Source organism: Ambystoma mexicanum, chromosome 6p, assembly GCF_040938575.1.
Source record: "Ambystoma mexicanum isolate Mex_15411 chromosome 6p, UKY_AmexF1_1, whole genome shotgun sequence".
In the NCBI taxonomy this organism is placed as follows: Eukaryota; Metazoa; Chordata; class Amphibia; order Caudata; family Ambystomatidae; genus Ambystoma; species Ambystoma mexicanum.
Window position 1 is genome coordinate 484,624,070 of NC_090935.1, and position 20,167 is coordinate 484,644,236.

At 55.2% G+C, this 20,167-nt stretch overlaps 8 non-coding genes and 2 pseudogenes across 8 annotated transcripts; all 10 read right to left on the minus strand.

Annotated features, from left to right (window-relative positions):
- Positions 1–3,671: 3,671 nt before the first annotated feature.
- Positions 3,672–3,809, minus strand: LOC138512754 (U1 spliceosomal RNA; annotated as a pseudogene).
- A 1,848-nt stretch (positions 3,810–5,657) lies between these two features.
- On the minus strand, positions 5,658–5,821 carry LOC138512336 (U1 spliceosomal RNA). The gene has a single exon (XR_011281182.1). It is a non-coding gene; the product is annotated as a U1 spliceosomal RNA (small nuclear RNA).
- A 942-nt stretch (positions 5,822–6,763) lies between these two features.
- LOC138512349 (U1 spliceosomal RNA) lies at positions 6,764–6,927 on the minus strand. Its single transcript, XR_011281193.1, has one exon. It is a non-coding gene; the product is annotated as a U1 spliceosomal RNA (small nuclear RNA).
- A 942-nt stretch (positions 6,928–7,869) lies between these two features.
- LOC138512361 (U1 spliceosomal RNA) lies at positions 7,870–8,033 on the minus strand. The gene has a single exon (XR_011281204.1). It is a non-coding gene; the product is annotated as a U1 spliceosomal RNA (small nuclear RNA).
- A 963-nt stretch (positions 8,034–8,996) lies between these two features.
- LOC138512373 (U1 spliceosomal RNA) lies at positions 8,997–9,160 on the minus strand. The gene has a single exon (XR_011281215.1). It is a non-coding gene; the product is annotated as a U1 spliceosomal RNA (small nuclear RNA).
- Positions 9,161–10,105: 945 nt separating this feature from the next.
- LOC138512385 (U1 spliceosomal RNA) lies at positions 10,106–10,269 on the minus strand. Its single transcript, XR_011281222.1, has one exon. It is a non-coding gene; the product is annotated as a U1 spliceosomal RNA (small nuclear RNA).
- Positions 10,270–13,170: 2,901 nt separating this feature from the next.
- LOC138512397 (U1 spliceosomal RNA) lies at positions 13,171–13,334 on the minus strand. Its single transcript, XR_011281229.1, has one exon. It is a non-coding gene; the product is annotated as a U1 spliceosomal RNA (small nuclear RNA).
- A 959-nt stretch (positions 13,335–14,293) lies between these two features.
- LOC138512410 (U1 spliceosomal RNA) lies at positions 14,294–14,457 on the minus strand. The gene has a single exon (XR_011281239.1). It is a non-coding gene; the product is annotated as a U1 spliceosomal RNA (small nuclear RNA).
- A 936-nt stretch (positions 14,458–15,393) lies between these two features.
- Positions 15,394–15,557, minus strand: LOC138512422 (U1 spliceosomal RNA). The gene has a single exon (XR_011281250.1). It is a non-coding gene; the product is annotated as a U1 spliceosomal RNA (small nuclear RNA).
- Positions 15,558–16,479: 922 nt separating this feature from the next.
- Positions 16,480–16,617, minus strand: LOC138512780 (U1 spliceosomal RNA; annotated as a pseudogene).
- Positions 16,618–20,167: the final 3,550 nt, after the last annotated feature.

Consider the following 20,167-nt stretch of genomic DNA (forward strand, 5'->3'; position numbering starts at 1 on the left):
CGTGAGCGCCAAAAAAAAAAAAAAAAAAAAAAATACACATGTATAATAAGATAGCGAAGGAACAGACTTGGGATACGAGGAAAAGAAAGAGGTCCCAAACGAAGCAAGGAAACGGGCCCAACAGTGTCACAGGACACCCTGCTGGCCCCGGGACGCCAGCCCACGGACCCACTAATGGGCCTCATGAAGGAAAGAAGGGACAGCAGCACACGTGCGCAGACCACGCCACGCAGGCCACACGTGTTGCCAACCACATCACAGCAGCCCCACTACGCGGATCAACTGGATAGGGTGCCACCTCACATCGAACACGGCCAACAACCCCACCAGAGTTGAGGCTGCGTATAAACTTGAGCCACCTGCCACCACACTGCAAGCCAGGAGGCCTCCCAGCCCAAGTCACAAGACCCTGCCACCGGTGCAGAAACGTGACAGGGCCACAGAAGGACAATACCAACACAATTTGTGCATCACCACCACAAGGTCAACCACAAGGTGGAGAGCCATCACGCCTCTCACACCCCTGCAGACTACAAAGGACCAAGGAAACCCATTTGGATACTACCAACAGCCCACAAGAGTAAAGCTGCACCTGAACTGCCGCCGCTCAACACGAGAATACGAGTAACCACGCCACAGGCCAACCAACTGCCCATGACCATCCAGAAAGCCAGGAGCGAAAGCCAGGAGTGACAACCAAGGACCTACCGCCCCGTGGAGCACCACAACGCGCCCACACCATGACCGACCACACACAAGCAGACGCCGACGCAGAGGTGCAAACACTGGCAAGCCTGGGCCTCACATCACATGCTGCCGCCATGAGAAGACCCGACCCATTCGCCTTGCACCCGCGCCACGACCAAGGAACAAGGTGGGAAGAATGGATCGAAGAGTTTGAAGACTTCCTAGGAGCAATAGGGAACAAAGACCCACCAAACAAACTCAGCATATTTAGGAACTTGGTAGGAAAAGAGGTAAAGGACATCATCAAGACAATCCCAGCTACAGACAAAACAACATACCAACGTCTCCTCGAGGCAGTCAACGACAAGCTGATAGTAGGATCCAACAAAGACTACGAACGCCTTGAATTCAACCAACACAGGCAGCGTCCGCACGAATCCATTGGAGAATTCGTCTTACGTCTCCAGCAGAAAATAATAAACTGCGACTTCGCCAACTTCAACGATGAAGATGCTATAAGACTGCGGATCATAGAAGGGTGCACCTCGTCAACGCTCAGAAAACACCTTCTCCAAAAGCCCCTGTCCCTGGCGAAAACACTGAATCTGGCGAAGACATACGAGAGAATTGAAGCACAGGCAGCCGCCATTGAAAGAAACGTTGAAAGCAACATCATCGCAGCCCTCACAGAAGGGCAACCACAACAGTCTAAGCCCACTCGACCCTGGAGAAAGAGGAAACCTGGAAGACACCGGCAACAAAGCTCGAACAAAGAGCAGTTCCTCGAGCGAGGGTGGAAACTCACACACAGAGAACCATACCCAGCCGTTGGACGAACATGCTGGCGCTGTGGCCAGGAAGGTCACCTTCAGGGAATGTGCAGAACAGGACCACCCACAAGCTCTGCAAACCAACCCACACCATCAGCCCAGACAAGATACCCTAGTCCACCGATGGCACGGTTAGAGATCAGAAAAGACATCAAGGCCACGAACACCAGCCCACCGAGACGTCACAGACATGCACACCCCCTCTACACGGAGATAGCCCACCAAAAGGGAGACGGACCTGCACTTGGCACACGAACACCACCCGTTCTGCGAGAGAACTATGAATATCGCAACCACCCAGTACCCTTCGAGATATCGTACGGGGGGGGGGAATGCGGAAGCCACAGGAAACGTTGGTACAAGGCAACTGTACCAGACAGGGGCGGAAGAACAACCCCTAGACAAACCCCAGGACCATGCCGGCCAATGGAGGACCGCACAGACAATACAGCCAAAAGGTCAGTCACGACGCGACCCAACCCAAGGAGGCCGCAGAGTGTCTGACGCCATCCGCATGATACCGAGTCCTGCCATAGGGCACAGCCGTCTTAGCCACCGGACAGCACTACAGCATGCACTCATCAGCATTCACTATAGGTCATTCGGAGTAACCCACAAGAAGGACCACGTGCCCGAGCAAAATGCGGGAGAAGAAAACAAAGCCAGAGGACAGACGAACCGCACAGACCCCATCCTAGCGACAAGGGACAGAGAGCAGGTGACAACTATGACAGAGGACTATGGCAAAATGACGCCAAAGGACTCCCTCCTCCGCGAGCTATACTTTGAAGAGCAGGAACCAATGAAAGGAGAAGCAATTGAGAGGAAGGAAAAGGAGAGAGCAAAGACTTATGAAGCACCGCAACGAGAGAGCGTGGAAGAGACCCACGAGCAACCAGGCAGGCCCCACCGAGCCACAAAGAGACCCCAACGTCTTATCGAGCAAATGTGACCACGGAAGTCTCATGTTAAGCAAGGGGGAGGTGTTGTAAGTGGGAAAAGGGACAGAGCCCCTTTAAGAGGGGAGCCCAGGACTATGGGAGGGAGCGGGAAGCGGGAGGAAAGGGAGGGGCAAGGGAAGAGGGAAGCCAGTAAGGCTATGGAGGAATAAAGCGAAGGTTGGAGTGCACAATGGCTCCTGTGTGGTTATTGGGCATACTTGAAGCAGCCCCACGAGGGGGCCCAACACACCTTAGTGATCATGGTGTCTCCCCTGCCAGGTAAGTATGAGTTGGTTCAGGAACAGCACGGCTGGCCCCTCTTGTGTGGCACTGGAGACACAGGGTGGCATCGTGCGGAACGGCTTTCCCACAATGCTCCGTTTCCAGCGAGATTTGCATCTGGTGATGGCAGCCGGCCGCCCACCCATCGTACAGGCCCAAAAAGGGAGGGGGAAGGCCTTTTGTTGCTTGGCATTTGTATTTTTTTCGACCCTTTCTTTTTCTGCTGCAGCTCCTTCTTCTCCTCCTCCTCCTCCTCCTCCTCCGTACGGCTTGGCTTTTGTTTTTTTTTTTCTATCCCCCTTTCTTTTTCTGCTGCTCTTCTTCTGCTCCTCCTCCTCCTCCTCCTCCTCCTCCTCCTCCTCCGGTCGCCCCTTTCGCCCAGGGTCAGAGGCCAGCAGGGCCCTGTGTTGTTGCGCATGCTTGCAGTCGTTCCTTCTCTGGCATAGTCAGTGTCGTCCGGGGTGCCTGCTGGTGGAAAGAGAAGCAGAAATCAATTCATGTGGGCATAGAGCAAACCAGGCCTAAGGCCTTTGGGAGCAGGGTATCGCGCCCCAAGCCCCTCACGCCTTCCCGAACGCTCCCAAACGCGGTCAGACCCCTCGCCGGGCCCAGGCCGAGGGGGCTTGGCAAGGCTAGCAGCCCGCAAAGGCCAGGGTGAGGCTGAAGGGGCGACAGGCCTGCAGCCCTGGGAAAGGCTGCAGGGCCTGGCCGGCCTTCCGACAAGACGGGGCCTTCTGCCACCTCCCTGGGCCAGCCTCCAGAGTGGGGAGACAGTGATCTCCCAGCATCCCTTTCGGCAGAGGGCTTTGCATGAGGCATGCCATCTGTAGGCCAGGGCTCCATAGTGCAGGACAGCCAGGCCTGGAGCAGCAACAGCAACCAGCAGGCCGACAAGTCATTTTTTTTTGTTCTATTTTTTGAAACCAAAGATCAGGGGAAAGCGCGAACGCAGTCCCCCACTACCAGAAATTATGCAGTCGAGTATCCCGCATTTGGGGACATCGCAGGGGTCAGCACATCCGGTGTGCAATGGATGAGCCTCACCCTGGGAGAACCACCTTTTTTTTTTTTTTGTAAAAATATCTTTATTAAGTGCTTAAAGATGATACAAGGGTAATAAATTCAATTCAATAAGAAGACTTTTGTGGCAATTACATTCCCCCCTCAAAGCAGAAGGGGTGGTTTCAATTTTACTTTGGGCATTTGGGTGGGTACATATATATTTTCTGTTCAGAGTCTGTGGTTTACAAAGTGTTCGTATTTTGCCTGAGTAGGCAAAGAGTTCTCTTTTTCTTTATTTTATTTTTGGATGATTGCCTGGGCTGGGGGTTTTACTCAGGGCCCCCATCTTCCAGGCTGTCCTTGATTTCGTAGTCTCTTAGCAGGCCGTGGACCATCCTGCGACAGGCTTCGGTTGTCAGCAGCTCATCATTGAGGACCAGGCGTTTCCTTGCGTAGAGGAGAATGTCCTTCATGCAGCAGAGGATCCTCCAGCCGTTCTGTATTGCCTCTAGTGTGTGGGTCTGTGCAAAGAGTCCATACAGCACAGACTGGTGTATAATGTCTTGGGGTGGGATGTGAGCACTCAACTCAGTGTTCAGGGCCCTGCGCAGTTTCCTTGCAAAGGGGCATGCCCAGAAGAGGTGGTACGCTGTTTCCTCTGCCGGGCACCCCCTTGGGCAGCTCCTGTGTGGGCAGAGGCCCCGTCTGTTCATGAATGCTCGCACAGATAGTGCCCCCCTCACCGTCAGCCAGGCAATGTCCTTGTGAATATTCAGGAGTTTGTTTGATGCCACATTTTCCCACACCTGGGTAACTGTGGCCGCTGGCAGGTCCTCAATGGGATCTGTGGTGTCTTGGGACCGGATCAGGTTGTGGATTGTCCTTGGGTTCCACAATGCAGGCACCACCCCCTGAAGGCCAAAATCTGCAATGAACTTTTCCATCTCCCTGGCATTTGTTATCATGGTGTCTCCCCTGCCAGGTAAGTATGAGTTGGTTCAGGAACAGCACGGCTGGCCCCTCTTGTGTGGCACTGGAGACACAGGGTGGCATCGTGCGGAACGGCTTTCCCACAATGCTCCGTTTCCAGCGAGATTTGCATCTGGTGATGGCAGCCGGCCGCCCACCCATCGTACAGGCCCAAAAAGGGAGGGGGAAGGCCTTTTGTTGCTTGGCATTTGTATTTTTTTCGACCCTTTCTTTTTCTGCTGCAGCTCCTTCTTCTCCTCCTCCTCCTCCTCCTCCGTACGGCTTGGCTTTTGTTTTTTTTTTTTCTATCCCCCTTTCTTTTTCTGCTGCTCTTCTTCTGCTCCTCCTCCTCCTCCTCCTCCGGTCCCCCCTTTCGCCCAGGGTCAGAGGCCAGCAGGGCCCTGTGTTGTTGCGCATGCTTGCAGTCGTTCCTTCTCTGGCATAGTCAGTGTTGTCCGGGGTGCCTGCTGGTGGAAAGAGAAGCAGAAATCAATTCATGTGGGCATAGAGCAAACCAGGCCTAAGGCCTTTGGGAGCAGGGTATCGCGCCCCAAGCCCCTCACGCCTTCCCGAACGCTCCCAAACGCGGTCAGACCCCTCGCCGGGCAGAGCCCTCGCCGGGCCCAGGCCGAGGGGGCTTGGCAAGGCTAGCAGCCCGCAAAGGCCAGGGTGAGGCTGAAGGGGCGACAGGCCTGCAGCCCTGGGAAAGGCTGCAGGGCCTGGCCGGCCTTCCGACAAGACGGGGCCTTCTGCCACCTCCCTGGGCCAGCCTCCAGAGTGGGGAGACAGTGATCTCCCAGCATCCCTTTCGGCAGAGGGCTTTGCATGAGGCATGCCATCTGTAGGCCAGGGCTCCATAGTGCAGGACAGCCAGGCCTGGAGCAGCAACAGCAACCAGCAGGCCGACAAGTCATTTTTTTTTGTTCTATTTTTTGAAACCAAAGATCAGGGGAAAGCGCGAACGCAGTCCCCCACTACCAGAAATTATGCAGTCGAGTATCCCGCATTTGGGGACATCGCAGGGGTCAGCACATCCGGTGTGCAATGGATGAGCCTCACCCTGGGAGAACCACCTTAGTGATCATGGTGTCTCCCCTGCCAGGTAAGTATGAGTTGGTTCAGGAACAGCACGGCTGGCCCCTCTTGTGTGGCACTGGAGACACAGGGTGGCATCGTGCGGAACGGCTTTCCCACAATGCTCCGTTTCCAGCGAGATTTGCATCTGGTGATGGCAGCCGGCCGCCCACCCATCGTACAGGCCCAAAAAGGGAGGGGGAAGGCCTTTTGTTGCTTGGCATTTGTATTTTTTTCGACCCTTTCTTTTTCTGCTGCAGCTCCTTCTTCTCCTCCTCCTCCTCCTCCTCCTCCGTACGGCTTGGCTTTTGTTTTTTTTTTTCTATCCCCCTTTCTTTTTCTGCTGCTCTTCTTCTGCTCCTCCTCCTCCTCCTCCTCCTCCTCCTCCTCCTCCGGTCGCCCCTTTCGCCCAGGGTCAGAGGCCAGCAGGGCCCTGTGTTGTTGCGCATGCTTGCAGTCGTTCCTTCTCTGGCATAGTCAGTGTCGTCCGGGGTGCCTGCTGGTGGAAAGAGAAGCAGAAATCAATTCATGTGGGCATAGAGCAAACCAGGCCTAAGGCCTTTGGGAGCAGGGTATCGCGCCCCAAGCCCCTCACGCCTTCCCGAACGCTCCCAAACGCGGTCAGACCCCTCGCCGGGCAGAGCCCTCGCCGGGCCCAGGCCGAGGGGGCTTGGCAAGGCTAGCAGCCCGCAAAGGCCAGGGTGAGGCTGAAGGGGCGACAGGCCTGCAGCCCTGGGAAAGGCTGCAGGGCCTGGCCGGCCTTCCGACAAGACGGGGCCTTCTGCCACCTCCCTGGGCCAGCCTCCAGAGTGGGGAGACAGTGATCTCCCAGCATCCCTTTCGGCAGAGGGCTTTGCATGAGGCATGCCATCTGTAGGCCAGGGCTCCATAGTGCAGGACAGCCAGGCCTGGAGCAGCAACAGCAACCAGCAGGCCGACAAGTCATTTTTTTTTGTTCTATTTTTTGAAACCAAAGATCAGGGGAAAGCGCGAACGCAGTCCCCCACTACCAGAAATTATGCAGTCGAGTATCCCGCATTTGGGGACATCGCAGGGGTCAGCACATCCGGTGTGCAATGGATGAGCCTCACCCTGGGAGAACCACCTTAGTGATCATGGTGTCTCCCCTGCCAGGTAAGTATGAGTTGGTTCAGGAACAGCACGGCTGGCCCCTCTTGTGTGGCACTGGAGACACAGGGTGGCATCGTGCGGAACGGCTTTCCCACAATGCTCCGTTTCCAGCGAGATTTGCATCTGGTGATGGCAGCCGGCCGCCCACCCATCGTACAGGCCCAAAAAGGGAGGGGGAAGGCCTTTTGTTGCTTGGCATTTGTATTTTTTTCGACCCTTTCTTTTTCTGCTGCAGCTCCTTCTTCTCCTCCTCCTCCTCCTCCTCCTCCGTACGGCTTGGCTTTTGTTTTTTTTTTTCTATCCCCCTTTCTTTTTCTGCTGCTCTTCTTCTGCTCCTCCTCCTCCTCCTCCTCCTGCTCCTCCTCCTCCGGTCGCCCCTTTCGCCCAGGGTCAGAGGCCAGCAGGGCCCTGTGTTGTTGCGCATGCTTGCAGTCGTTCCTTCTCTGGCATAGTCAGTGTCGTCCGGGGTGCCTGCTGGTGGAAAGAGAAGCAGAAATCAATTCATGTGGGCATAGAGCAAACCAGGCCTAAGGCCTTTGGGAGCAGGGTATCGCGCCCCAAGCCCCTCACGCCTTCCCGAACGCTCCCAAACGCGGTCAGACCCCTCGCCGGGCAGAGCCCTCGCCGGGCCCAGGCCGAGGGGGCTTGGCAAGGCTAGCAGCCCGCAAAGGCCAGGGTGAGGCTGAAGGGGCGACAGGCCTGCAGCCCTGGGAAAGGCTGCAGGGCCTGGCCGGCCTTCCGACAAGACGGGGCCTTCTGCCACCTCCCTGGGCCAGCCTCCAGAGTGGGGAGACAGTGATCTCCCAGCATCCCTTTCGGCAGAGGGCTTTGCATGAGGCATGCCATCTGTAGGCCAGGGCTCCATAGTGCAGGACAGCCAGGCCTGGAGCAGCAACAGCAACCAGCAGGCCGACAAGTCATTTTTTTTTGTTCTATTTTTTGAAACCAAAGATCAGGGGAAAGCGCGAACGCAGTCCCCCACTACCAGAAATTATGCAGTCGAGTATCCCGCATTTGGGGACATCGCAGGGGTCAGCACATCCGGTGTGCAATGGATGAGCCTCACCCTGGGAGAACCACCTTAGTGATCATGGTGTCTCCCCTGCCAGGTAAGTATGAGTTGGTTCAGGAACAGCACGGCTGGCCCCTCTTGTGTGGCACTGGAGACACAGGGTGGCATCGTGCGGAACGGCTTTCCCACAATGCTCAGTTTCCAGCGAGATTTGCATCTGGTGATGGCAGCCGGCCGCCCACCCATCGTACAGGCCCAAAAAGGGAGGGGGAAGGCCTTTTGTTGCTTGGCATTTGTATTTTTTTCGACCCTTTCTTTTTCTGCTGCAGCTCCTTCTTCTCCTCCTCCTCCTCCTCCTCCGTACGGCTTGGCTTTTGTTTTTTTTTTTCTATCCCCCTTTCTTTTTCTGCTGCTCTTCTTCTGCTCCTCCTCCTCCTCCTCCTCCTCCTCCTCCTCCTCCTCCTCCTCCTCCTCCTCCTCCTCCGGTCGCCCCTTTCGCCCAGGGTCAGAGGCCAGCAGGGCCCTGTGTTGTTGCGCATGCTTGCAGTCGTTCCTTCTCTGGCATAGTCAGTGTCGTCCGGGGTGCCTGCTGGTGGAAAGAGAAGCAGAAATCAATTCATGTGGGCATAGAGCAAACCAGGCCTAAGGCCTTTGGGAGCAGGGTATCGCGCCCCAAGCCCCTCACGCCTTCCCGAACGCTCCCAAACGCGGTCAGACCCCTCGCCGGGCAGAGCCCTCGCCGGGCCCAGGCCGAGGGGGCTTGGCAAGGCTAGCAGCCCGCAAAGGCCAGGGTGAGGCTGAAGGGGCGACAGGCCTGCAGCCCTGGGAAAGGCTGCAGGGCCTGGCCGGCCTTCCGACAAGACGGGGCCTTCTGCCACCTCCCTGGGCCAGCCTCCAGAGTGGGGAGACAGTGATCTCCCAGCATCCCTTTCGGCAGAGGGCTTTGCATGAGGCATGCCATCTGTAGGCCAGGGCTCCATAGTGCAGGACAGCCAGGCCTGGAGCAGCAACAGCAACCAGCAGGCCGACAAGTCATTTTTTTTTGTTCTATTTTTTGAAACCAAAGATCAGGGGAAAGCGCGAACGCAGTCCCCCACTACCAGAAATTATGCAGTCGAGTATCCCGCATTTGGGGACATCGCAGGGGTCAGCACATCCGGTGTGCAATGGATGAGCCTCACCCTGGGAGAACCACCTTAGTGATCATGGTGTCTCCCCTGCCAGGTAAGTATGAGTTGGTTCAGGAACAGCACGGCTGGCCCCTCTTGTGTGGCACTGGAGACACAGGGTGGCATCGTGCGGAACGGCTTTCCCACAATGCTCCGTTTCCAGCGAGATTTGCATCTGGTGATGGCAGCCGGCCGCCCACCCATCGTACAGGCCCAAAAAGGGAGGGGGAAGGCCTTTTGTTGCTTGGCATTTGTATTTTTTTCGACCCTTTCTTTTTCTGCTGCAGCTCCTTCTTCTCCTCCTCCTCCTCCTCCTCCGTACGGCTTGGCTTTTGTTTTTTTTTTTCTATCCCCCTTTCTTTTTCTGCTGCTCTTCTTCTGCTCCTCCTCCTCCTCCTCCTCCTCCTCCTCCTCCTCCTCCTCCGGTCGCCCCTTTCGCCCAGGGTCAGAGGCCAGCAGGGCCCTGTGTTGTTGCGCATGCTTGCAGTCGTTCCTTCTCTGGCATAGTCAGTGTCGTCCGGGGTGCCTGCTGGTGGAAAGAGAAGCAGAAATCAATTCATGTGGGCATAGAGCAAACCAGGCCTAAGGCCTTTGGGAGCAGGGTATCGCGCCCCAAGCCCCTCACGCCTTCCCGAACGCTCCCAAACGCGGTCAGACCCCTCGCCGGGCAGAGCCCTCGCCGGGCCCAGGCCGAGGGGGCTTGGCAAGGCTAGCAGCCCGCAAAGGCCAGGGTGAGGCTGAAGGGGCGACAGGCCTGCAGCCCTGGGAAAGGCTGCAGGGCCTGGCCGGCCTTCCGACAAGACGGGGCCTTCTGCCACCTCCCTGGGCCAGCCTCCAGAGTGGGGAGACAGTGATCTCCCAGCATCCCTTTCGGCAGAGGGCTTTGCATGAGGCATGCCATCTGTAGGCCAGGGCTCCATAGTGCAGGACAGCCAGGCCTGGAGCAGCAACAGCAACCAGCAGGCCGACAAGTCATTTTTTTTTGTTCTATTTTTTGAAACCAAAGATCAGGGGAAAGCGCGAACGCAGTCCCCCACTACCAGAAATTATGCAGTCGAGTATCCCGCATTTGGGGACATCGCAGGGGTCAGCACATCCGGTGTGCAATGGATGAGCCTCACCCTGGGAGAACCACCTTAGTGATCATGGTGTCTCCCCTGCCAGGTAAGTATGAGTTGGTTCAGGAACAGCACGGCTGGCCCCTCTTGTGTGGCACTGGAGACACAGGGTGGCATCGTGCGGAACGGCTTTCCCACAATGCTCAGTTTCCAGCGAGATTTGCATCTGGTGATGGCAGCCGGCCGCCCACCCATCGTACAGGCCCAAAAAGGGAGGGGGAAGGCCTTTTGTTGCTTGGCATTTGTATTTTTTTCGACCCTTTCTTTTTCTGCTGCAGCTCCTTCTTCTCCTCCTCCTCCTCCTCCTCCGTACGGCTTGGCTTTTGTTTTTTTTTTTCTATCCCCCTTTCTTTTTCTGCTGCTCTTCTTCTGCTCCTCCTCCTCCTCCTCCTCCTCCTCCTCCTCCTCCGGTCGCCCCTTTCGCCCAGGGTCAGAGGCCAGCAGGGCCCTGTGTTGTTGCGCATGCTTGCAGTCGTTCCTTCTCTGGCATAGTCAGTGTCGTCCGGGGTGCCTGCTGGTGGAAAGAGAAGCAGAAATTGTTACGTTGTGACTTCCTGTGTGTGTGTGGCTTTGGAAAAGGAGGGAGATGTGTTATATAGTGACTGTCTGTGTTGATCTGCCATATGTGAGTGTGTGATGTCATATGGAATGTTGTTGGGTGAATGATGGAATGCTGATCTGAGGGTTCCGTACTGAGTCAGGCAGTTAGAGCTCCCCTGCCTGGGTGATGGGGCCAGTGCTGATTATACTCCATACTCCTGTATTTACTTCCATGTAACTGTGTCTTTAAGTCCTGTAATAAACCTAAGAAGTAACTAAGAAAGCGTGGAAGTCACTTCCCAACAATGGCGACGAGGATGGGATTGGACAGTTAATGGACTTTTAGTAATGTTATGGTGCATGTATCTAATGGAGTTGCATGTGGAAGAGTGAGCTAGTATAATCTTTTTGAGGATTTTCAGAAGTTCAGTTGTCATTTTACTTAGGGTCAAACTTGACCATGGACTTATAGGATAAAAATGTAGGTTAACTTAATGACCACAGATAAGATGCTGAATTGTAAAATGTCTTTACATGATTCAGTTAAAGTTGGAAGTAAGATAGATGCACAATAATGGGCATGTAGATGGTATGTATCAGGCAGTAACTGAAGAAGTAGCGCTTCTGACGTGAATGACATTTTGTAAGGAAGGAGAGATGTGTATGTGTCGTCATCAGTATCAGTAAGGGGTAGCGCCTCTGTTGGTGAATGACACTTTGATGTTATTTAGAGGTAGCGCCTCTGTTATGTGGGTCACGTTTGATGGGGGTAGCGCCTCTGATAAGTGTGGCTCAACGGTATTTTAGAGAGGTAGCGCCTCTAGTAAGAGTGACAATAAGTTTCCTTTGAGAGGTAGCGCCTCTGAGGTGAGTGTCACTAGGGTATGTTCGGGAGGTAGCGCCTCGAGTAAGAGTGACAATAAGATTCCTCTGAGAGGTAGTGCCTCTGAGGTTAGTGTCCTTAGGGTATGTTAGGGAGGTAGCGCCTCCAGGTTTATGCGAAGTTCGGTATTAGAGAGAGGTAGCGCCTCTGATGTGCATGGATATGAGTGCATATGAGGGAGGTAGCGCCTCCGGTAGGTGTCTCTATTAGTGTTAGCAAGAAAAGCGCCACTGACGTGAATGGGACAAGTGTATATGAGGGTGATAGCGCCTCAGGTTAGTGGAACATAGTGATGTGCGTGAGGTAGCGCCTCAGCCCGTGTAGAGTAGGACAGGTACCTCAGTGGATGAGTACCATGTCATATTGTTCCTGCAATTGTTTAAAGGAGGTAGCCCCTCTGTAGTGATATTTTCTTATGTGTAGTTGTGTCAAAGCCTGTGTTTCATCCAAATTAGTGGGGTGTGGCATGTCAGTTTCTATCAATTCTGCATTGGGTTGACTGTGGTCATTCACCGGGTACGCAGATGGGTTTGGGATGCCTGGCCAGTGTCTCAGCTTCTTCTGCAGTATTTGAATGTATTGGCTAAGTAGGTCACACCCAACAGGCTGAGTATATTTGATTTGTGAATGGGTGAGTGGTGTTGTGTCGCCGTGAATGTGTCTGTTCCGGTTTGGTATTAGATGCGTGTTTGAGACGGGTTTAGAGAAATATCTTGTTGTGTCTGATTTGTACATGTGTGGTCTGGTAAAGGAAGGAGATGTGTTACGTTGTGACTTCCTGTGTGTGTGTGGCTTTGGAAAAGGAGGGAGATGTGTTATATAGTGACTGTCTGTGTTGATCTGCCATATGTGAGTGTGTGATGTCATATGGAATGTTGTTGGGTGAATGATGGAATGCTGATCTGAGGGTTCCGTACTGAGTCAGGCAGTTAGAGCTCCCCTGCCTGGGTGATGGGGCCAGTGCTGATTATACTCCATACTCCTGTATTTACTTCCATGTAACTGTAACTGAAGTGTCTTGAATAAACCTAATATATGACCTAAGTTAAGCCTGCAAGTCACTTCGCAACAGAAATCAATTCATGTGGGCATAGAGCAAACCAGGCCTAAGGCCTTTGGGAGCAGGGTATCGCGCCCCAAGCCCCTCACGCCTTCCCGAACGCTCCCAAACGCGGTCAGACCCCTCGCCGGGCAGAGCCCTCGCCGGGCCCAGGCCGAGGGGGCTTGGCAAGGCTAGCAGCCCGCAAAGGCCAGGGTGAGGCTGAAGGGGCGACAGGCCTGCAGCCCTGGGAAAGGCTGCAGGGCCTGGCCGGCCTTCCGACAAGACGGGGCCTTCTGCCACCTCCCTGGGCCAGCCTCCAGAGTGGGGAGACAGTGATCTCCCAGCATCCCTTTCGGCAGAGGGCTTTGCATGAGGCATGCCATCTGTAGGCCAGGGCTCCATAGTGCAGGACAGCCAGGCCTGGAGCAGCAACAGCAACCAGCAGGCCGACAAGTCATTTTTTTTTGTTCTATTTTTTGAAACCAAAGATCAGGGGAAAGCGCGAACGCAGTCCCCCACTACCAGAAATTATGCAGTCGAGTATCCCGCATTTGGGGACATCGCAGGGGTCAGCACATCCGGTGTGCAATGGATGAGCCTCACCCTGGGAGAACCACCTTAGTGATCATGGTGTCTCCCCTGCCAGGTAAGTATGAGTTGGTTCAGGAACAGCACGGCTGGCCCCTCTTGTGTGGCACTGGAGACACAGGGTGGCATCGTGCGGAACGGCTTTCCCACAATGCTCCGTTTCCAGCGAGATTTGCATCTGGTGATGGCAGCCGGCCGCCCACCCATCGTACAGGCCCAAAAAGGGAGGGGGAAGGCCTTTTGTTGCTTGGCATTTGTATTTTTTTCGACCCTTTCTTTTTCTGCTGCAGCTCCTTCTTCTCCTCCTCCTCCTCCTCCTCCTCCTCCGTACGGCTTGGCTTTTGTTTTTTTTTTTCTATCCCCCTTTCTTTTTCTGCTGCTCTTCTTCTGCTCCTCCTCCTCCTCCTCCTCCTCCTCCTCCTCCTCCTCCTCCTCCTCCTCCTCCGGTCGCCCCTTTCGCCCAGGGTCAGAGGCCAGCAGGGCCCTGTGTTGTTGCGCATGCTTGCAGTCGTTCCTTCTCTGGCATAGTCAGTGTCGTCCGGGGTGCCTGCTGGTGGAAAGAGAAGCAGAAATTCATGTGGGCATAGAGCAAACCAGGCCTAAGGCCTTTGGGAGCAGGGTATCGCGCCCCAAGCCCCTCACGCCTTCCCGAACGCTCCCAAACGCGGTCAGACCCCTCGCCGGGCAGAGCCCTCGCCGGGCCCAGGCCGAGGGGGCTTGGCAAGGCTAGCAGCCCGCAAAGGCCAGGGTGAGGCTGAAGGGGCGACAGGCCTGCAGCCCTGGGAAAGGCTGCAGGGCCTGGCCGGCCTTCCGACAAGACGGGGCCTTCTGCCACCTCCCTGGGCCAGCCTCCAGAGTGGGGAGACAGTGATCTCCCAGCATCCCTTTCGGCAGAGGGCTTTGCATGAGGCATGCCATCTGTAGGCCAGGGCTCCATAGTGCAGGACAGCCAGGCCTGGAGCAGCAACAGCAACCAGCAGGCCGACAAGTCATTTTTTTTTGTTCTATTTTTTGAAACCAAAGATCAGGGGAAAGCGCGAACGCAGTCCCCCACTACCAGAAATTATGCAGTCGAGTATCCCGCATTTGGGGACATCGCAGGGGTCAGCACATCCGGTGTGCAATGGATGAGCCTCACCCTGGGAGAACCACCTTAGTGATCATGGTGTCTCCCCTGCCAGGTAAGTATGAGTTGGTTCAGGAACAGCACGGCTGGCCCCTCTTGTGTGGCACTGGAGACACAGGGTGGCATCGTGCGGAACGGCTTTCCCACAATGCTCCGTTTCCAGCGAGATTTGCATCTGGTGATGGCAGCCGGCCGCCCACCCATCGTACAGGCCCAAAAAGGGAGGGGGAAGGCCTTTTGTTGCTTGGCATTTGTATTTTTTTCGACCCTTTCTTTTTCTGCTGCAGCTCCTTCTTCTCCTCCTCCTCCTCCTCCTCCTCCGTACGGCTTGGCTTTTGTTTTTTTTTTTCTATCCCCCTTTCTTTTTCTGCTGCTCTTCTTCTGCTCCTCCTCCTCCTCCTCCTCCTCCTCCTCCGGTCGCCCCTTTCGCCCAGGGTCAGAGGCCAGCAGGGCCCTGTGTTGTTGCGCATGCTTGCAGTCGTTCCTTCTCTGGCATAGTCAGTGTCGTCCGGGGTGCCTGCTGGTGGAAAGAGAAGCAGAAATCAATTCATGTGGGCATAGAGCAAACCAGGCCTAAGGCCTTTGGGAGCAGGGTATCGCGCCCCAAGCCCCTCACGCCTTCCCGAACGCTCCCAAACGCGGTCAGACCCCTCGCCGGGCAGAGCCCTCGCCGGGCCCAGGCCGAGGGGGCTTGGCAAGGCTAGCAGCCCGCAAAGGCCAGGGTGAGGCTGAAGGGGCGACAGGCCTGCAGCCCTGGGAAAGGCTGCAGGGCCTGGCCGGCCTTCCGACAAGACGGGGCCTTCTGCCACCTCCCTGGGCCAGCCTCCAGAGTGGGGAGACAGTGATCTCCCAGCATCCCTTTCGGCAGAGGGCTTTGCATGAGGCATGCCATCTGTAGGCCAGGGCTCCATAGTGCAGGACAGCCAGGCCTGGAGCAGCAACAGCAACCAGCAGGCCGACAAGTCATTTTTTTTTGTTCTATTTTTTGAAACCAAAGATCAGGGGAAAGCGCGAACGCAGTCCCCCACTACCAGAAATTATGCAGTCGAGTATCCCGCATTTGGGGACATCGCAGGGGTCAGCACATCCGGTGTGCAATGGATGAGCCTCACCCTGGGAGAACCACCTTAGTGATCATGGTGTCTCCCCTGCCAGGTAAGTATGAGTTGGTTCAGGAACAGCACGGCTGGCCCCTCTTGTGTGGCACTGGAGACACAGGGTGGCATCGTGCGGAACGGCTTTCCCACAATGCTCCGTTTCCAGCGAGATTTGCATCTGGTGATGGCAGCCGGCCGCCCACCCATCGTACAGGCCCAAAAAGGGAGGGGGAAGGCCTTTTGTTGCTTGGCATTTGTATTTTTTTCGACCCTTTCTTTTTCTGCTGCAGCTCCTTCTTCTCCTCCTCCTCCTCCTCCTCCGTACGGCTTGGCTTTTGTTTTTTTTTTCTATCCCCCTTTCTTTTTCTGCTGCTCTTCTTCTGCTCCTCCTCCTCCTCCTCCTCCGGTCCCCCCTTTCGCCCAGGGTCAGAGCCAGCAGGGCCCTGTGTTGTTGCGCATGCTTGCAGTCGTTCCTTCTCTGGCATAGTCAGTGTCGTCCGGGGTGCCTGCTGGTGGAAAGAGAAGCAGAAATCAATTCATGTGGGCATAGAGCAAACCAGGCCTAAGGCCTTTGGGAGCAGGGTATCGCGCCCCAAGCCCCTCACGCCTTCCCGAACGCTCCCAAACGCGGTCAGACCCCTCGCCGGGCAGAGCCCTCGCCAGGCCCAGGCCGAGGGGGCTTGGCAAGGCTAGCAGCCCGCAAAGGCCAGGGTGAGGCTGAAGGGGCGACAGGCCTGCAGCCCTGGGAAAGGCTGCAGGGCCTGGCCGGCCTTCCGACAAGACGGGGCCTTCTGCCACCTCCCTGGGCCAGCCTCCGGAGTGGGGAGACAGTGATCTCCCAGCATCCCTTTCGGCAGAGGGCTTTGCATGAGGCATGCCATCTGTAGGCCAGGGCTCCATAGTGCAGGACAGCCAGGCCTGGAGCAGCAACAGCAACCAGCAGGCCGACAAGTCATTTTTTTTTGTTCTATTTTTTGAAACCAAAGATCAGGGGAAAGCGCGAACGCAGTCCCCCACTACCAGAAATTATGCAGTCGAGTATCCTGCATTTGGGGACATAGCAGGGGTCAGCACATCCGGTGTGCAATGGATGAGCCTCACCCTGGGAGAACCACCTTTTTTTTTTTTTTGTAAAAATATCTTTATTAAGTGCTTAAAGATGATACAAGGGTAATAAATTCAATTCAATAAGAAGACTTGTGTGGCAATTACATTCCCCCCTCAAAGCAGAAGGGGTAGTTTCAATTTTACTTTGGGCATTTTGGGTGGGTACATATATATTTTCTGTTCAGAGTCTGTGGTTTACAAAGTGTTCGTGTTTTGCCTGAGTAGGCAAGGAGTTCCCTTTTTCTTTATTTTATTTTTGGATGATTGCCTGGGCTGGGGGTTTTACTCAGGGCCCCCATCTTCCAGGCTGTCCTTGATTTCATAGTCTCTTAGCAGGCTGTGGACCATCCTGCGGCAGGCTTCGGTTGTCAGCAGTTCATCATTGAGGACCAGGCGTTTCCTTGCGTAGAGGAGAATGTCCTTCATGCAGCAGAGGATCCTCCAGCCGTTCTGTATTGCCTCTACTGTGTGGGTCTGTGCAAAGAGTCCATACAGCACAGACTGGTGTATAATGTCTTGGGGCGGGATGTGAGCACTCAACTCAGTGTTCAGGGCCCTGCGCAGTTTCCTTGCAAAGGGGCATGCCCAGAAGAGGTGGTACGCTGTTTCCTCTGCCGGGCACCCCCTTGGGCAGCTCCTGTGTGGGCAGAGGCCCCGTCTGTTCATGAATGCTCGCACTTATAGTGCCCCCCTCACCGTCAGCCAGGCGATGTCCTTGTGAATATTCAGGAGTTTGTTTGATGCCACATTTTCCCACACCTGGGTAACTGTGGCCGCTGGAAAGTCCTCAATGGGATCTGTGGTGTCTTGGGACCGGATCAGGTTGTGGATTGTCCTTGGGTTCCACAATGCAGGCACACCCCCTGAAGGCCAAAATCTGCGATGAACTTTTCCATCTCCCTGTAGTACCAAGGGAGCGTCCAGTTGTACGGGGCCCTGTTTTCCCACTTGTCCCAGCCTAGCCTCCTCCATGTTGGTGTGAGGAAGAAGCGGAAAAGGAGGTAGGCTGAGTGGGTCTTGTTGGCGTTGCCCAGGGAAATCCTGACGCAGGTGCAGGCGAAGCAGGCCCGCAGTCTTGTAGGGAGGTCCGGGATTCCTTTCCCTCCTTTGCGCGGTTCCTTGTACATGGATGATCTCTTAACTCTGTCCATCTTTGAGCCCCAGACAAAGTGGAAGACCATGGCGTTGATGGTCCGCGCTTCTCTGGCTTGGAGGGGCCACGCTTGGGCCACATACTGCAGGACAGGCAGCGCATCATTTCTCAGCACCAGAGCCTTCCCTTCCATGCTCAGTTTGCGGAGACTCCAGAGACCCAGTTTCTGTTTGACCTTGGCCAGGCGTTCCTTCCAGCTTTTCAGCGCTGCCCCCTCCTTCCCATACCAGACCCCAAGGATCTTGATGAAATCCTTCTCGATTGGGAAGGGAAGGGGCTCCTGGTTGCTATCCCAGTGTCCAAACAGCATGGTTTGGGATTTTGCTGCATTTATCTTTGCGCCCGATGCCTGGCCAAAGTCTTCGCAGGTCCTCAGAAGCTCTGACACCGATGGACTGTCTGCACAGAAGAGGGTGACATCATCCATGTAGAGAGAACACTTCACCTCTCTTCTCGCGTCTCCTGGTGCCGGGATGCCTCTGATGTCTGGGTTATTCCGGATGTACTCCGCCAAGAGCTCTATAATGCAAACAAACAGAGGGGGCGAGAGAGGACAGCCCTGCCTAACCCCAGACTTTACTGGAAAGGGGTCTGTTTTCCAACCATTCACCATGACTGAACTGAATATGTCTTTATACATTACTCTAACATAACTGCAGAAGAATTCCCCCAGCCCAAACCCTCTGAGTACCCTGTCCATGAATTCATGGGAGACGCGGTCGAAGGCCTTCTCCTGGTCAAGGCACACCAGCGCTGCCCGAACCTTGCGGTCCGTGACATACTGGATTGTGTCCCTGATCAGGGCGAGGCTGTCAGCGACCCTACGTCCAGGGACCCCACAGGTCTGGTCGGGGTGGACAATCTCACCGATAGCACCCCTGAGTCTAGTCGCCATTGTCTTTGCCAGAATCTTGTAGTCCACGTTTAGGAGAGAGATGGGCCTCCAGTTCTTGAGGTCACACTTCTCTCCCTTCCGTTTGTACAAGAGCGTGATGATACTTTCTCTCATAGACTGAGGCATGCTACCACCTGCGACCATCTCTTTGTACACCTCGAGTAGGTCTGGTCCTACTATGTCCCACATAGTGACGTAAAATTCGGCTGGGAGACCGTCACTTCCCGGTGTTTTGCCTGTCTTGAAAGATTTGGTCGCAAGGTGCAGCTCCTGCAGTGTGAGGGGAGCATTCAGTGCGGCTTGCGCTGCTGGGGAGACCGTTCTTGGGATACCCGACAGAAACTTTTCTGCCTGGTGTCCCACTGACCTCTTCTCCGCATAGAGGTCCCCATAAAAGTCAGTCGCCACCTTCATTATGCCATCCCTTGAGTTACAGAGTTTTCCCTCCTTGTCGCGCAGTTCAACCAGAGGGGTGTGCGCAGCGTAGACTTTCCTGAAGAAGAAGGAGTTGCATTTCTCCCCCTTTTCCAGGTTCTCCACTTTGGACCGGAAGATGATGCCCCTGGACTCATCCCGAAAGTGCTGGCTCAGCCCTTTCTTGACTTCCTCCAGGGGAACCCTTACGTCCCATCCCTTGAGTTGGAGGTCGTGCAGCTCCTGTAGCTCTCGCTGCAGTTTTTTACACTCCCTCTTCCTCCCCTGAGCTTTCCTCCTCCCCGCATTCTTAAAAAAATCTTGGACCTTTCCCTTGACCCATTCCCACCACTCCCCTGTCGGCTGGAAGCCATCCTTCATTTCCTGCCATGACCTGTACATCTCCCTTAGGTCGGCTTCCAGTCTCTCTTCTCTCAGCAGGGAGCTGTTCAACTTCCAGGCTCCCGGTCCTGCTAGGAACTTGCCCGTCAGTTCACCCTGGAAGTGGATAGCTCGATGGTCAGAGAAGTGGACAGGTATCATAGTACTCTGTCCCCCCCTCACTGTTTGGGAGGTGAAGACAAAGTCTATCCTAGAGTGCAGGGAGCCATCTGGGGAGCTCCAGGAGAAGTTCCTGCCGTTAGGCCCCATTGACCCTATTACATCTTTCAAGGATGCCTCGTGCACCATCTCCGCCAGGAGCTTTGCTGCGGCATCCATCCACCCAGAACCCGCCCTCAGACCTATGCGTCCTCCCTCTTTCAAGACACAATTAAAATCCCCACCCATCAATATTGTTCTGGTGGTGACCAGCAGTGGCCTCAGGCGCTGGAGAATTTCCATCCGCTCATCTACATCTGAGGGGGCGTACACAGCCATGAGCCTCACCGGCTCCCCCGCCCACGAGCCGTCAACGACAAGAGCTCTGCCGCATTCAAGCTCGGTGACGGAGTCGGCCGTGAAACGCTTCCCTCTGACTAAGATGGCTACACCTGTAGCCCTAGTGCTGTTCCCCCCTGACCAATATGAGGGGCCTAGAGTCCACTGGTCCTCCAGGTGTCTGTAGGACTGGGAATAAGGGATGGCACATTCCGATAGAAAATAAAC